Consider the following 19,215-nt stretch of genomic DNA (forward strand, 5'->3'; position numbering starts at 1 on the left):
TCTTTAAACAACCCAGTTGGTTTAAGCAACCCCAACTGAACAACAGCTCCATTTTAAACAACTTTCTTTAAGCAACCCAGTTGGTGTAAACAACCCCCACTGAACAACAGCTACTTTTTAAACAACTTTCTTTAAACAACCCAGTTGGTGTAAACAACCCCCACTGAACAACAGCTCCTTTTTAAACAACTTTCTTTAAACAACCCAGTTGGTGTAAACAACCTCCACTGAACAACAGCTCCGTTTTAAACAACCGTCTTTAAACAACACCGGTTGTTTAAATTGTGATTTTAAACAAGTTGTTCAAAATGTTGATCAACTAAGTGTTTAAACTTTAAACGACTCGAGTTGCTTAACATTTTAAACAACTCTTAGATCAGGTCACCCGTTAATCAAGAGTTGTTTAAACTTTTAAACAACTTGTTCACAAAAATTTTAACTGTGTAGATCCGCCACTGCCTCAAACTACATGTTAATTTCAGTTTGTAGGCCATTTAAAACATTATCTGAAAAATATAGAACATCATACATTTGACGAAAAGGAGGACGCTACTCTTTTTCAGAATCCTTCATCTTTCGAGGTTCTGAGAATGTTCAGAACGTCGCCATTTTGGTTGCGCACGGCCCGTTATGTGACGTATCACATGGATTCTACCGCTATTGCGTATACGTACCTTTCCCTACTGTAAACTGTAAAATGATCACTGCACATCGCATCATTTTTCCTGTCGTACTTGTACTTGTCCAGAAATTTCTCCTCATTCAGAGTTGCTTCACATAGCTTGAATATTCCATTGCGATTGTGTTGGTCTAGAAACCGATGAAACGATTTCCCTTTGGTTTTCTAGGAACAATTATTACAACCAAACACTTAGCAATACACCATGTTTGACGTGTATTGTATATAACGCGCACTTCGCGCGGTACATCAGTTCTACTTGCGATACGTCACAACCCGGGAGTTTTTAAGCGAAATTTCGACAAAATAGCAGCTTCCTTGAGGAGCGGACGACGTCGTAAATATGGCGAAGTAGAGTCTCTTTATTGTACTTGCAAGACGGTTTCTGTTGGCCTACAGCGTTGCTTGTTATATCAAATGAAACGTTGTTTTACTCTCTATGTTATCCGGCGAGACCCAATCCTGCTTGCCTTATGCATAAGATAACATAGCTTTATAAAGATGATATTTGACAAAACTGTTTTTGTAATTGTTTTGGACGTATACCCCTCCAAGGTCAGAGAATCTTAGATCCGCCACCGGATATATTACTAGTATTACAAGTATCTTTTAATGACATGTATATTTAGTTGTTACTGGAACTCTTGTTTCATACAAAGTTCTTAATGCTGCCGCGTGTAGAGTGTGGCGATAACACAAACGATTGTCACCGATAACTTTTTTTGTTTTTTTTTGTTTTTGTTTATTGATAATGCAACAGCAACATGTTTACAAAATTACTGTTTTTGTTTGATTAATGTTATTTATTATAGGCAAGATATAAATTGCTACCAACAAAATAGTTCCAATATGAAGTGATGCCTTGTTTATGCAGGAAATGCCATCGACCAAAGCATTCTTGTTAAATTGCCACATCTGAATTCCTACATCTTTTCAAAGTAAACACATCCGGGTCGTTGGACGAAATCACTGCCTGCTACCTCTTCCTCTGTGACGTCATTCATCTCACAGATGCCACCGCCCTCATAGGTAAAGGAGAGACAGCCATCTCTTGCGGAACAGGTGGACGCGCATCGCCCGAGACTACGCGCGTTCACGGTATAGATCCCGTGATTGATGAGACAGTAGTTTTCGAATTCAGACCCTGGGCCGTATTTTCTACGAAGTCTTGATTCTTTTAGGACGGGCGAAGAAGAAAGTTGTTGAGTGGGTTCTATATAGGAAAGAAAAATACAAATTCAAATATTACGATACTAAAAAAGAAAAGGCGTTAAACGTACTGATATTGTTATGGATTATTTAGTGTTTGATATATCTCCGATGTTTCTAAGCTCTTAACTGATGTATTATTACTTCTGTCATTGGATTTAGTCCTTTAACCACATTCATGTTTATCTTAATGATTAACTAATCTGATGCCAGTGTGTCTTACCTAAAGGCATGTTTTGAAATAAACCTATTTCAGCTTTTAGGGTACATATCAGGTGAAAGAAACGGTCTATAGGCCTAACGGTAAGTATCAATGAAACACAAATTGGCAACGCAGTCACGTATCTTGGGAGTTCCCCACCTGTTTGTCACAAGTCACAATGAAAATAAATGGTAAACCAACCTTTATAACCTTTATAAACCAAACTTCATTAGTATGAAAGTGGAAAAATGCCAGAAACATAATAACGAAAGTTTCAAATAAATATGACTAACAATTAAAAACTTGCAGATGTTTTTGAAAATACATCTGTGCAAATTTATATTTGAAGATTTAGTCAGTGGATTGTAGAACGTAGTCACGCACAAGCCTTATGTGTCGTGTATACGAATATCCTTAGTTTCAAGGGATCGTTTTTTTTTCTTCTTCTCCTTGTCGCCTTTTCCGTTGGCACTACTCAATTCATAAAATTAAGGATAATTACTAGACTTCTAAAAAGAAAAAGGACAAACTGAGCAAGATATTTAGGAATAAATATACATTTCAGTCATTTTGTGTGTTGAAACAAAAGGGAGAGTTGTCTGCCTCTACGTTCCAGTGTTACTAACGATTCAGCCAATTTGAAGAGCCCATACCTATATAGTGATTGCAACATTAACAAAATCATAACGTTCTTATTGTTTGTCTGTTTTCGTTCAAAATTCACCAATCCGTTTCTGAAATGATGTCTGCCTTCGATCAAAGCAAATTTGCTTTAAACTGGTGCCACTGACATACTTTCACAGAGGGCAAATGCAGAGAAGTCCTCGCAATCTACGTCGATTAGCTTCCGAAATGCCCTCATGTATGCGATGCAATCCTCTTTGTCCTGATAATCATCTGGCTGGAAAACCGCCCACCAGCCTGAACAAAATTAACATGAATATGAAATATTTAATTAATAAAAGTTCCCTTCACATTATTCAGTTTTTAATTGAGTAACATATAATAAAATAGCAAACGCTGTCGAAAAAAACAACTTCCTAAGGTAATTTCCAGAGCATTTTCCAAGACCGTTTTAAATACGAACGTAAGGAAATCTAATCAGATGAATTTAAATTATTTATTTTGATCTATAGGCCCTCCCATTCCCGCCTTAAAGCCGACACTGTATACAGTCAATAATATCAGGGAAATAATAGTACGACGCTTAGAAACATTAGGATTAAGCTCTTTATAAATGTTTATTAATATTAGGCCCCTATTATAATATCATTATTGTTATTATCATTCTAATCATTATTATTATCATCATTATAATTATAATTAATATTATTACTATTATTATTGTGATTATTATTAACATTATCATTCTATTACTACTACTACGACTATTTTTTAAATTAATAAAGAATTTTAAAAGGCACTTTAAACACCAAGGGCTACTATATAACCACGGTAAACGTATATGATAAGCACTCACCGGTGCTTATCTTGGTGCCGTCGGTGCAGGCATACATCCCTTCCACCTCCTCATCGCCACATCCTATCCATACTGAACTCCACGAAAATCCACCCTCTTCTTGGTCGACGACGGTACGATCGCGGAACTCGTCGAACTCCACCTGCGAGGAAGGTACAGTCAGGGCGGCGCCCACGGCTGCGCAGGCCTGCACGGCATCGGAATGGGACATCTCCTCCATCGAAGCGAAGCGATAACAGCTCCCACCCGAGGCTTCACCGAGATTCCAGCCGGGCTCACAGACGAAGGAATCTAGGAATTATTAGAAATGACATGTTTATCAAATTGAAAGGTATGCATGGACACAAGTTCTCGAATATAGAGTACTGTAATACCCAAGTCAAATACATTTGACAGATAAAAGTCTCAGGACCTAATATAAAACTAAAAATGGGCTTCGATTTTTAATTGTCTAATAATGTTTCCCTCATATACTACGGCCGCATACTGATACACAGTTATTGACTTTATTCTGACCCTATACTTACATTATACTGTACATCACTGCATTGCAGCCCTTATTTTCCTCATTCAACATAAATGTGTTTCTGTAAAATAAACTAAAAATTGTTCTAAATTAGGTCCAATTTGACATGGTAATATTGCATTTAATACTAATTCTGTATCACCTTACAATGGTACACATATATTTGAATATAGCCGAGATGGAAGATACCAAATACATTGCGATTCTCCTCATAATTCATTAAAGCGATTAAATGTAGGCCTACAGACATTCTAGTCGTTTTTAACTTATTATCATTATCATTATCATTTGAATACATGTGATCCCCAAGCAAGCATTATGATGCATTGCAAGTTGCCGTGAAATGATGAAACTTGCCCATTGAAATTTGGATTTTAAAATTTTATTTAACAGTTTTTTTGTGTGTGTGGAGAAATAATGTGCTCATGACAATTATGAATACAAATTCCATAACCGGGTAATATTATTTCTCCAAACTTGTATAAATAGAACAAGGGGTTTTAAAAACAAAAAAATAATAGGTGAAATTCAGGAGAGTTGAACCACCACCTGAGGATGGGTGCAGCTCTGCCACTTATAACTATTAGCCAACGAGGGTTACAAAAAACACTGCTGCTCTGATTGGTAATATATATTTTTTCTTCTCCTAAATCAGGTATAATCTTTTCAGAAATCTCAGACCATTTCTCCATCTTTACTGAATACTTTCCAACTGAACAAATTTCGATGATGCATGCCAATGTCGAACCTTTACAGCGTGATTTTTTTTCTGAAGCAAATATTTTTAGATTTAGAGAAATACTCGGAACTACTGACTGGTCAGTGATATATGAAAGTGATAGTGTTGATCAGTCTTTAGAAACTTGTATGGATCTTTTGCTTTTGATACTTGTTTTCATGCTATTTATACAAGACGCAGTTACAAGAAGACCCCTAGGAATCCCTGGTTGACGCAAGCTCTTTAACTTTCAATAAATGGAAAATAAATAAATTCATATTTAAAGTATAATCTTAAATTATTTGATAAAGATAAGATAACATATACAAAATATAAGAACATATTGCTTAATACTTTGAGAAAAGCTATACAAAAAAATGTTGGTATAAGCAATTGAACTGTATAGAAATGACCTGAACAATAATTGGAAGTTTATTAAAACTGTTATAAACGGGAAAAGCAAGACTTCCACAATTACAAAGATTAAAGTTAATAATGAAGTTATTGTTAATACACAACTAATTCCGGAATATTTTAATAATTTGTTTATAAATATTAGTTTCAACCTTGACCAAAAATTAACGGATTGATAAATAAGCGGAGTTCTGGACATGATAGCGATTATCTCTTGATATTGTCAAACCTTTGGTCCATATTTTCATCCAATCACTTACATCTGGGGTGGTGCCACAATTGATGAAATTGGCAAAAGTTGTTCCAGTCTTCAAGAAAGGGGATTTGTTAAAGTAAGAAAACTACAGACATATTTCCCTTCTGACATCTTTATCGAAAGTTCTTATAAAAATTGTATATGTTCGTACTGTAAACAATCTTATGTACTTGTAACATTCTCTATCAGGCACAGTTTGGCTTTCGTGATAAGCATAGTACAACATATGCCTTTTTGACTCTAATAAATAAGGTGGCTCGCTCTAATGACAATTTCGAACATACGGTGGGTTTTTTCTTGGATTTCTCCATGGCGTTCGACACGATAAATCCTGAAAAAATTCTTTACAAACCTTCTTCTTCCGGAATCAGAGGATTACCCTTGGATTGGTTCAAGAACTACTTCCACAATATTAAGCAATATACGTTCTCATAGACGATGCAAATTCTTCTAGAAAGACCATTGCATGTGGCGTGCTTCAAGGTTCTAATTTAGGTCCTTTACTTGTTATTGTTTATATTAATGGTTATTACATGTCCTCAATAACCCTGTCCTTCATTTTGTTTGCTGACGACTCTCACATTTTCTTTTCTCATCAAGACCCAGAAATGTTACTGAGGACGATTAACTGTCATCGAATTTACAATAAAAAAACAACGATATACTCTTTAGTAATATTATTGATAACTCACCAGGAAATATTGTATTTGATAATACTATCATACAACAAGTGTCTTCTACGAAGTTCCTGGGAATAGTAATAGATGATAAACTTTCATGGAAGCTGCATGTCGATAATGTTTGTAAAATAATCTTTAGAAATATTGGTATTTTGAACAAGGTAAAATTTAATTTTCCATCTCGTATACTGCTTATTTTGTACTCGACTTTAGTACTTCCTTACAAAAACTATGGAGTACTTGCGAGGGGCACCTGTGGAAATACTCAACTCAATACAATTTTACAATGCACATTCTTCTACCACGCATTACATTCCATCTAGACCGTGGCTACGTTCTCAAAACTCTGGCTTACTTGTTATTCCTAGGGTTAAAACAAAGTGGGGGAGCGAACCTTCGCTCATGCTGGGCCTTCATTATGGAATACTCTCCCCCAATGGATTAAGAATAGCAGTTCCGGTGAAGTGTTTAAAAACAATCTTAAGAAATGTCTGTTTAATTCAGCTTATAATTGATTACCATTACCTTTCACGTCTGTACTTTTCCTACTGCACTTTTGTATATATTATGTATCATGTATTTCATCCTTTGCACAAGCTGCGCCTTGAGCATTTGACTGTCAAGTGGATGATGATGGCGCCATATGATGACGCCTCAAGGTTCTGTTTTAGGTCCGTTATTTTTTATTGTATATATTCCATTACATACGAAAGCAATGCGAATTATATGTCACACCAATTTCCACGCTTATACTCATGAACTCTTTCATGCAAATAATGTTTTGAAGATACACGACGTATATATGCCTATAACCTTGGTATATTTATGTATAAATGAATTGCCTCAAGTTCTCTCAAATATGTTTAACAAAAGTATTGAATTCCATAGTTATCCCACGGCAATAGCATACTCTTATCACCTACCAAAAACAAGAACGGTATTTTCCAGCAGAATCTGTACTCTCACTGGCCCAAAATATTGGAATGCCCTTCCCGGCACATTAAAAGAAAGACCCTTATTGAGTGGTTTCAAAAATGCCCTTAAGCACTTTTTGTTGCAGACGTATCAAAATAACTAGTTCCCCGTTTTTTCCGTATTTGGAAAAACTGGCCATTTTTTCACATCGAAGTTGTGACTTGTATATGATATGTTTCCATGAAACATTGCCTAAAAATGATTCCTCTATGGCCACCCTATCTCTCTCCCAATCTGTCTCTTTCTCTCTCTCTCCTTTCCCTCCCTTCTCTATCTCTCTCTCTCTCTCTCTTTCTACCCAACTCTCTCTCTCTCTCTCTCTCTCTCTCTCTCTCAGTCTTCCCCTCTTTTCCTGTTTGCCACTCTCTCATTCTTATTTTCTTGATGTTCCATCCTCATCTTGTCATCCTGCTACTGTTTCTTATTTGTTTTTGACTCTCTTCTTTTTTTTTTTGTCTATCATGTTTGTTTTAATTTGTTTATTCCGTAAGTTTTCAAAATTTAGTTATAAATGTATAAAGTTTAATTATTTGTGTGCGAACTTACACATAACAAGCATTGCTTTCAGGTAGATTCGTTTTTTCATTTCCTGTAACCAAATAATTTTGCATTACAAGGCTAAAAAAACAAATGTCAAAGATATTTCAATGTTTATTTTATGTTATTATTACTATTATTACGTTTATTATTGCATGTCATTGTTTATATTATGTGGAAAAAAATGGAAAACAAATTCGCTCTGTATAGAGCGATTACGACTACTATTACTTCTACTACATAATATTATGGTTAGGTACACGTGAAGCCACTCTCTTTTTGTAGTGTCTAGCATCTGTTATTTCTTTCCACATAAGCAGGTTGGTGTTTACATGCTTCATTTGTAATGTTTTTGTAATACATCCATATAATTATACACAATGATCTGGAAATTGAATAACTGGCCTACATTACAACACAGAAGCTGCACTCTTATAACTTCAAATCCAAATTTAAAAAAGGGAACATCAATTCTTATGTATCTACTAGCCATTCATACTGCATAATACAAACTAGAAAAGGTTATTAGATGAAAGTATATATTAGAAGAGAATTTATCAAGATTTCCACCTTTCTTTTATTTTAAATTTGTTCATTTAAACCATAATTCAAATTATTTATTTTAAAAAATGAGAAATTATTGATACGACTCATTATAGATAAACATAAGATATGTAGATAAACATAAGATATGTAGATAAACAAAAGATATGTAGATAAACAAAAGATATGTAGATAAACATAAGATATGTAGATAAACAAAAGATATGTAGATAAACAAAAGATATGTAGATAAACAAAAGATATGTAGATAAACAAAAGATATGTAGATAAACAAAAAATATGTAGATAAACAAAAGATATGTAGATAAACAAAAGATATGTAGATAAACAAAAGATATGCAGATAAACAAAAGATATGTAGATAAACAAAAGATATGTAGATAAACAAAAGATATGTAGATAAACAAAAGATATGTAGATAAACATAAGATATGTAGATAAACAAAAGATATGTAGATAAACAAAAGATATGTAGATAAACAAAAGATATGTAGATAAACATAAGATATGTAGATAAACAAAAGATATGTAGATAAACAAAAGATATGTAGATAAACATAAGATATGTAGATAAACAAAAGATATGTAGATAAACAAAAGATATGTAGATAAACAAAAGATATGTAGATAAACAAAAGATATGTAGATAAACAAAAGATATGTAGATAAACATAAGATATGTAGATAAACAAAAGATATGTAGATAAACAAAAGATATGTAGATAAACAAAAGATATGTAGATAAACATAAGATATGTAGATAAACAAAAGATATGTAGATAAACATAAGATATGTAGATAAACAAAAGATATGTAGATAAACATAAGATATGTAGATAAACATAAGATATGTAGATAAACATAAGATATGTAGATAAACAAAAGATATGTAGATAAACAAAAGATATGTAGATAAACATAAGATATGTAGATAAACATAAGATATGTAGATAAACAAAAGATATGTAGATAAACATAAGATATGTAGATAAACAAAAGATATGTAGATAAACATAAGATATGTAGATAAACAAAAGATATGTAGATAAACATAAGATATGTAGATAAACAAAAGATATGTAGATAAACATAAGATATGTAGATAAACAAAAGATATGTAGATAAACAAAAGATATGTAGATAAACATAAGATATGTAGATAAACATAAGATATGTAGATAAACAAAAGATATGTAGATAAACATAAGATATGTAGATAAACATAAGATATGTAGATAAACAAAAGATATGTAGATAAACAAAAGATATGTAGATAAACATAAGATATGTAGATAAACATAAGATATGTAGATAAACAAAAGATATGTAGATAAACATAAGATATGTAGATAAACATAAGATATGTAGATAAACAAAAGATATGTAGATAAACAAAAGATATGTAGATAAACAAAAGATATGTAGATAAACAAAAGATATGTAGATAAACATAAGATATGTAGATAAACAAAAGATATGCAGATAAACAAAAGATATGTAGATAAACAAAAGATATGTAGATAAACATAAGATATGTAGATAAACAAAAGATATGCAGATAAACAAAAGATATGTAGATAAACAAAAGATATGCAGATAAACAAAAGATATGTAGATAAACAAAAGATATGCAGATAAACAAAAGATATGTAGATAAACAAAAGATATGTAGATAAACAAAAGATATGTAGATAAACAAAAGATATGTAGATAAACAAAAGATATGTAGATAAACAAAAGATATGTAGATAAACAAAAGATATGTAGATAAACAAAAGATATGTAGATAAACATAAGATATGTAGATAAACAAAAGATATGCAGATAAACAAAAGATATGTAGATAAACAAAAGATATGTAGATAAACAAAAGATATGTAGATAAACAAAAGATATGTAGATAAACAAAAGATATGTAGATAAACAAAAGATATGCAGATAAACAAAAGATATGTAGATAAACAAAAGATATGTAGATAAACAAAAGATATGTAGATAAACAAAAGATATGTAGATAAACAAAAGATATGTAGATAAACAAAAGATATGTAGATAAACAAAAGATATGTAGATAAACAAAAGATATGTAGATAAACAAAAGATATGTAGATAAACAAAAGATATGTAGATAAACAAAAGATATGCAGATAAACAAAAGATATGTAGATAAACAAAAGATATGTAGATAAACAAAAGATATGTAGATAAACAAAAGATATGTAGATAAACAAAAGATATGTAGATAAACAAAAGATATGTAGATAAACAAAAGATATGTAGATAAACAAAAGATATGTAGATAAACATAAGATATGTAGATAAACAAAAGATATGTAGATAAACATAAGATATGTAGATAAACATAAGATATGTAGATAAACAAAAGATATGTAGATAAACAAAAGATATGTAGATAAACAAAAGATATGTAGATAAACAAAAGATATGTAGATAAACAAAAGATATGTAGATAAACAAAAGATATGTAGATAAACAAAAGATATGCAGATAAACATAAGATATGTAGATAAACAAAAGATATGTAGATAAACAAAAGATATGCAGATAAACAAAAGATATGTAGATAAACAAAAGATATGTAGATAAACAAAAGATATGTAGATAAACAAAAGATATGTAGATAAACAAAAGATATGTAGATAAACATAAGATATGTAGATAAACAAAAGATATGTAGATAAACAAAAGATATGTAGATAAACAAAAGATATGTAGATAAACAAAAGATATGTAGATAAACATAAGATATGTAGATAAACAAAAGATATGTAGATAAACAAAAGATATGTAGATAAACAAAAGATATGTAGATAAACAAAAGATATGTAGATAAACAAAAGATATGTAGATAAACATAAGATATGTAGATAAACATAAGATATGTAGATAAACAAAAGATATGCAGATAAACATAAGATATGTAGATAAACATAAGATATGTAGATAAACATAAGATATGTAGATAAACAAAAGATATGTAGATAAACAAAAGATATGTAGATAAACAAAAGATATGTAGATAAACAAAAGATATGTAGATAAACATAAGATATGTAGATAAACATAAGATATGTAGATAAACAAAAGATATGTAGATAAACAAAAGATATGTAGATAAACAAAAGATATGTAGATAAACAAAAGATATGTAGATAAACATAAGATATGTAGATAAACAAAAGATATGTAGATAAACAAAAGATATGTAGATAAACAAAAGATATGTAGATAAACATAAGATATGTAGATAAACAAAAGATATGTAGATAAACATAAGATATGTAGATAAACAAAAGATATGTAGATAAACATAAGATATGTAGATAAACATAAGATATGTAGATAAACATAAGATATGTAGATAAACAAAAGATATGTAGATAAACAAAAGATATGTAGATAAACATAAGATATGTAGATAAACATAAGATATGTAGATAAACAAAAGATATGTAGATAAACATAAGATATGTAGATAAACAAAAGATATGTAGATAAACATAAGATATGTAGATAAACAAAAGATATGTAGATAAACATAAGATATGTAGATAAACAAAAGATATGTAGATAAACATAAGATATGTAGATAAACAAAAGATATGTAGATAAACAAAAGATATGTAGATAAACATAAGATATGTAGATAAACATAAGATATGTAGATAAACAAAAGATATGTAGATAAACATAAGATATGTAGATAAACATAAGATATGTAGATAAACAAAAGATATGTAGATAAACAAAAGATATGTAGATAAACATAAGATATGTAGATAAACATAAGATATGTAGATAAACAAAAGATATGTAGATAAACATAAGATATGTAGATAAACATAAGATATGTAGATAAACAAAAGATATGTAGATAAACAAAAGATATGTAGATAAACAAAAGATATGTAGATAAACAAAAGATATGTAGATAAACATAAGATATGTAGATAAACAAAAGATATGCAGATAAACAAAAGATATGTAGATAAACAAAAGATATGTAGATAAACATAAGATATGTAGATAAACAAAAGATATGCAGATAAACAAAAGATATGTAGATAAACAAAAGATATGCAGATAAACAAAAGATATGTAGATAAACAAAAGATATGCAGATAAACAAAAGATATGTAGATAAACAAAAGATATGTAGATAAACAAAAGATATGTAGATAAACAAAAGATATGTAGATAAACAAAAGATATGTAGATAAACAAAAGATATGTAGATAAACAAAAGATATGTAGATAAACAAAAGATATGTAGATAAACATAAGATATGTAGATAAACAAAAGATATGCAGATAAACAAAAGATATGTAGATAAACAAAAGATATGCAGATAAACAAAAGATATGTAGATAAACAAAAGATATGTAGATAAACAAAAGATATGTAGATAAACAAAAGATATGCAGATAAACAAAAGATATGTAGATAAACAAAAGATATGTAGATAAACAAAAGATATGCAGATAAACAAAAGATATGTAGATAAACAAAAGATATGTAGATAAACAAAAGATATGTAGATAAACAAAAGATATGTAGATAAACAAAAGATATGTAGATAAACAAAAGATATGTAGATAAACAAAAGATATGTAGATAAACAAAAGATATGCAGATAAACAAAAGATATGTAGATAAACAAAAGATATGTAGATAAACAAAAGATATGTAGATAAACAAAAGATATGTAGATAAACAAAAGATATGTAGATAAACAAAAGATATGTAGATAAACAAAAGATATGTAGATAAACATAAGATATGTAGATAAACAAAAGATATGTAGATAAACATAAGATATGTAGATAAACATAAGATATGTAGATAAACAAAAGATATGTAGATAAACAAAAGATATGTAGATAAACAAAAGATATGTAGATAAACAAAAGATATGTAGATAAACAAAAGATATGTAGATAAACAAAAGATATGTAGATAAACAAAAGATATGCAGATAAACATAAGATATGTAGATAAACAAAAGATATGTAGATAAACAAAAGATATGCAGATAAACAAAAGATATGTAGATAAACAAAAGATATGTAGATAAACAAAAGATATGTAGATAAACAAAAGATATGTAGATAAACAAAAGATATGTAGATAAACATAAGATATGTAGATAAACAAAAGATATGTAGATAAACAAAAGATATGTAGATAAACAAAAGATATGTAGATAAACAAAAGATATGTAGATAAACATAAGATATGTAGATAAACAAAAGATATGTAGATAAACAAAAGATATGTAGATAAACAAAAGATATGTAGATAAACAAAAGATATGTAGATAAACAAAAGATATGTAGATAAACATAAGATATGTAGATAAACATAAGATATGTAGATAAACAAAAGATATGCAGATAAACATAAGATATGTAGATAAACATAAGATATGCAGATAAACATAAGATATGTAGATAAACAAAAGATATGTAGATAAACAAAAGATATGTAGATAAACAAAAGATATGTAGATAAACAAAAGATATGTAGATAAACATAAGATATGTAGATAAACATAAGATATGTAGATAAACAAAAGATATGCAGATAAACAAAAGATATGTAGATAAACATAAGATATGTAGATAAACATAAGATATGTAGATAAACAAAAGATATGTAGATAAACAAAAGATATGTAGATAAACAAAAGATATGTAGATAAACAAAATATATGTAGATAAACATAAGATATGTAGATAAACATAAGATATGTAGATAAACAAAAGATATGTAGATAAACAAAAGATATGTAGATAAACATAAGATATGTAGATAAACAAAAGATATGTAGATAAACAAAAGATATGTAGATAAACAAAAGATATGTAGATAAACATAAGATATGTAGATAAACAAAAGATATGTAGATAAACATAAGATATGTAGATAAACATAAGATATGTAGATAAACAAAAGATATGTAGATAAACATAAGATATGTAGATAAACAAAAGATATGTAGATAAACAAAAGATATGTAGATAAACAAAAGATATGTAGATAAACATAAGATATGTAGATAAACATAAGATATGTAGATAAACATAAGATATGTAGATAAACAAAAGATATGTAGATAAACATAAGATATGTAGATAAACATAAGATATGTAGATAAACATAAGATATGTAGATAAACATAAGATATGTAGATAAACATAAGATATGTAGATAAACATAAGATATGTAGATTAACATAAGATATGTAGATAAACATAAGATATGTAGATAAACATAAGATATGTAGATTAACAAAAGATATGTAGATAAACAAAAGATATGTAGATAAACAAAAGATATGTAAATATAGAATTGGACTAATGAATCTAACCATTAGGTATTTTAAGAGACCACCTTCAATACTCTTGTTGAGTTAATTTTTAGCATAAAAAGTGGTTATTCATACTCACCAGATTGAGCGTAACATCTTCCAGACAAAATACCCCAAATTAATAAAATTGACCAAAATAAGTGGTTAATTCCGACTATCTCCATCTTTGTAAAAATCCTATGGGCTCGAATCGATCGAAATCCGACACTGACAAGCAAAATCATGTCGTCTGGTATTTTAAACCATTATGTATTTTAGGAGACGTCCTTCATTAATTATCTTGTTGAGTGAACGAATTAATTGCAACCCTCTCTTGCTTAAAATAACAAAAGAGCGTGTTTGTACAGTATGAAGTATCAAAATTGAATCAATATTATTGAAATAAGACGGTTCTAGAATCGATGCAGTAGTGAAACAGCAAATAAAATCCTTTAAACTATTGACATGTTGGATAATTCACTTATAATCAAACGATTATAAAAGGCCCCACAGCGGTCTTGGTCCTATCAGTGGCATAGTCTGGATCCATTTATTAGGGGGCGGGGGGCACAGGGGTTGCAGGTTGATGGCATGTAACTCAACAATTAATGCAATCTATTGGTTGCTATGCAGGTATGGAAAAGATTTGCTTCATCTCATCAGCTACGTACGTATCCCCAATGTATATATTATAAATCTTCTAAAAATAATATTACCCGTTTCAGGAAACCTTTCCATGGACATGTCTGATGTTAGTAATATGGGTTTGTAATTGTGTCCCATAACAACACTCTAATGATGTCTAACATGCCCACGTCAGGCCGATCTGAAAGTCTATTACTATTTTACTCAACATATTGTATGACATAAAAAAGGTTTTATTAAAAAAATAATGTCATATATGTTTTTCTACTCTTATATTGTTTTCTGCAGTTCAGTTGATTCTGCTTAGAAATTTAACTATATTTTCTCCGTTTCACTTTCCCTTTCTATCAGTTCTCTTTTTTTTTAGAAGGGGGGGGGGGCGTGTGGTGGCTTAAAGTTGGTTAGGCACATGCCCCCGTCCCTCTTTTCTACGCCACTGGTTCATAAATTACCTTTCTCACCAAAATTCCCTAAGGACATTCATTATTTGTCATCATCCCGTCACTGGTACTGACATGGTACTGTACATGTTTAACGTCCATGGTTTACATCCTTTGTTAGCAACAATGCAAATAGGCCTAGCTGTCATCGTTATTCGTCACCTCGACCTCATCCATTCATATCGCAGATGATTTACAAAAATAGGACAAGGCCATGTTATTCCAAGAGCATTAGGCCTGTTCTCATCAGCTCGATTGTGCCAAATAACCCGCTATTTTAACTTTCCCGATTGCAAATTAGCCAGTTACTTTGCGTTAATTTTATCAGCCCGCAGTTGCAATTAGCGGGATATTTGGTCGAGGAAATATCCCGAGATATCTTGGTCTTGTTTCCAAAATATCCCGCTATCTGGGTAATAGCGGGTTAATTTGCGCCCGTCCGAGCTACTTTGTGATTGCAATTTCGAGCTTCGGGTTATTTGGCAAACTTGAACTGACGAAAACAGGCCTATTGATATGCTGTAAGTCTTTCAATAGCACACCATAAGTAAATATTTATTTTGGCTTGATAGGCTAGATGTCGGTCACTCTTAAAAAAAAGGCAAAGCATAACAAAACAGTTTGTACTAGTACTGCCAATAATGCCATTCCCACACCCTATTCTGTTCATCACACGAGCCATAAGATAAAATCTTGAATAAATACTCCTTGCATTGTTAGAGAACTTCGGAGAGGAATCGAAGCACGCCTCGGAGATATTATTAGAACTTTTTGTTGATTGATTGATTGATTGGTTACTTGGTCATTAGTTTGATTGATCGCTTGATTTTTTTGAGTTCTTAATAGACCAGGGGTGTTTTACAAAGATCTTAAGTTGAAATTATCTCTAAGTTGGACTTATCAATTATGGAAAGCCATTAACATCTTTAAGATATTTTGTAAAAGTTATTTTAAAAGGCATAAAATTTTGATTAAAATCATATTTTCTATTGTCATGGGAGATTTCATTTTCTGGATGTGGAATTAATAAAAAGTCTAAAATACTTGAATTTTGCTTTTGAATGTATTTCATTTTAATGCTACAAATGGCTCTCCATAATATTTAGGTCCAATTTAGTTTTAAGTTTGACTTAGAATCTTTGACACCCCCCCCCCCCCCTGTCCACGGTTAGCACAATACTGCAATGACCCCGAATATCCACTGATCTTCAAAACATGAAGAGGTCCCACTTTGTAGATTTTGAAATAAGCAACCCTACAGCGATGAAGGTGCTATATAAATAGCCTTTGTTTCCCCCTCTTCAAAGAATATTTCCACCTGTGTATCTTGGAGTGCACTGAATGTGGATGAATGAATAATGATAACATAACTTTCATGAGCACGTATCCAGTATTTCGTCTCCGTATATTTCAAAATTCTGCCATTCTGCAATAGCCGCGAGCTGGCTATTGATTGATTGATAATAATAATAATAATAATGTTCAATTCTGATATAGCGCAATCTTGTCTCTACGCGCTTAGATACGAGACAGTGAGAGAGAGAGAGAGAGAGAGAGAGAGAGAGAGTGAGAGAGAAAGAAAAGGAGAGATGAAAGAGATAAGAGGGAGAAAGACAGAGAGAGAGAGAGAGAGAGAGAGAGAGGAAAGACATGAACAATATTAAGCTTTCACCGTTAATCACTTGTTATCAAATCAATTACACATTTTACATTTGTAATTTATGATTAAAAACTGGCATGATCGCAACAGATATGTTTCTTTCATAAAAAGTCGTCTTCGAATACATTTTTTTATTAAAAAATCGTGCAGATGTGTGATAAATGACACATCATACAAATAATAATTATGTCGTAGTTTTAATATTGTATAGTCATGTCGTAGTTTTAATATTGTATAATCATGTCGTAGTTTTAATATTGTATAATTATTTTGATACTAAAAGAAGTGCCTTGAGCAGTGTTTTAGAATGGATATGTGCGCTTTATAAGTTGAGATTAGTATCATTCTTTTTATCCTCGTTCACATCATCAAATAATTTAAGTGAAATTTTGTCATCACATTTTTGAGGCTCCCAACACTTTAGAGGGTCTTTGATCAATTTAAAGAGTCATACTGATTGACCAATTCAGTTCTGAGAAGATTCATAATAATCACCAAGAATAAATCATATTGTCATAATCATTTCATAAAGGGTGAGACAATTATTCCAACTTAATTATTTAAAAAAAAGGCGAGGTTTTGCCGCGTCTCATATCTAAATTAGCCCTATGTGGTCAGTTATTAATATTCATGTACACATACATTTTTTTCTTCTGTAAACGGCATACAAAGTGACAACAAACAGAGTAATCGAGACTGATTGAATGACTACATGAACATCATTGTACAGTATTTATTGATATTAACAAAGCAGTGCAGTATATTCTATTCAAGAGTCATAATAATAGATCGACAATATGACGTCACAAAAAAAAACATGATAATGAATGACAAATTGACAAGTGGACCGTTACTTTAGCCCCAACAGTGTTTAGATAACTAAATAGTAACGAGATAAACTGTATGTCATGTCACGTAATCTCTTTACAATGTATGTGTAATTTCATCTCCGTTGTACACAATGCATAAAATGTCGATTGCATTATTACTAAAGCTCAACAGATATGAAAGCAAATTTGAACACGTAGTATAAATTAAACAGTATGCAGTGCTCGTTTGCTGCATTTGACTTTGTGTACATATCATGAACCCATGGTGCGTCATAGAGCGCACTTGTCGCAGACGCAATCATGCGTCAACCAATGACGCATCGTTCGCTAAGGGCATTACAGGAATAAGGCCTACTCATTCATCTTCATGATGATGCATATTAAAAGAAGCAGCGCGCATTTATAGACGCAACGCGCATTCGAAGACGAAAAGCCTACAATCGCAGACGCAAGGCGCATATTATTACGAGCTGCCATTTTTTGTGAATAAAATAATCGAAAAAGCCCGGATTTGAGTGACGCCGCGTTCATTGATGCAGCAGCACCTCATATCTTCATTGTCTCGTATGATGTGAAAGACGAGCAAACCGCACATGACGCACTGCCGAGAAGAGTTTGGCTACCACTCCGGACGAGACCACCCCACTGACCTCTAGACCTGACGGTAGAGGTCAGTGGACCACCCTCCCAAGCACACTGTGCTAATAATGAACTCGGAAACTGTTTCCCCCTCACTATACACAGCTTTAAAAAGAGTAAGAAATAAACATTCTAACAAATAAATAACAGCTATGTGACTTACAGTATAAATAATTTAAAAAAAATACTAATTACTGCTGACAATATTGTGATTTATGACGCATGCGCATCTTGTATTAAAATAATTCAACCAGCCGACATTCAAAAGTGAAAACATTATAATATTACGCATTGGCATAAAACAAGTATTAGATATAAAGATTAAATCATATCAACCAGACAAAAACATAACAATCTTAAATAAATTAAAAATGACTGAAATCAAAACAT

This window comes from Strongylocentrotus purpuratus, unplaced genomic scaffold (genome assembly GCF_000002235.5).
Source record: "Strongylocentrotus purpuratus isolate Spur 01 unplaced genomic scaffold, Spur_5.0 spur5_scaffold_1, whole genome shotgun sequence".
Lineage (NCBI taxonomy): Eukaryota > Metazoa > Echinodermata > Echinoidea > Camarodonta > Strongylocentrotidae > Strongylocentrotus > Strongylocentrotus purpuratus.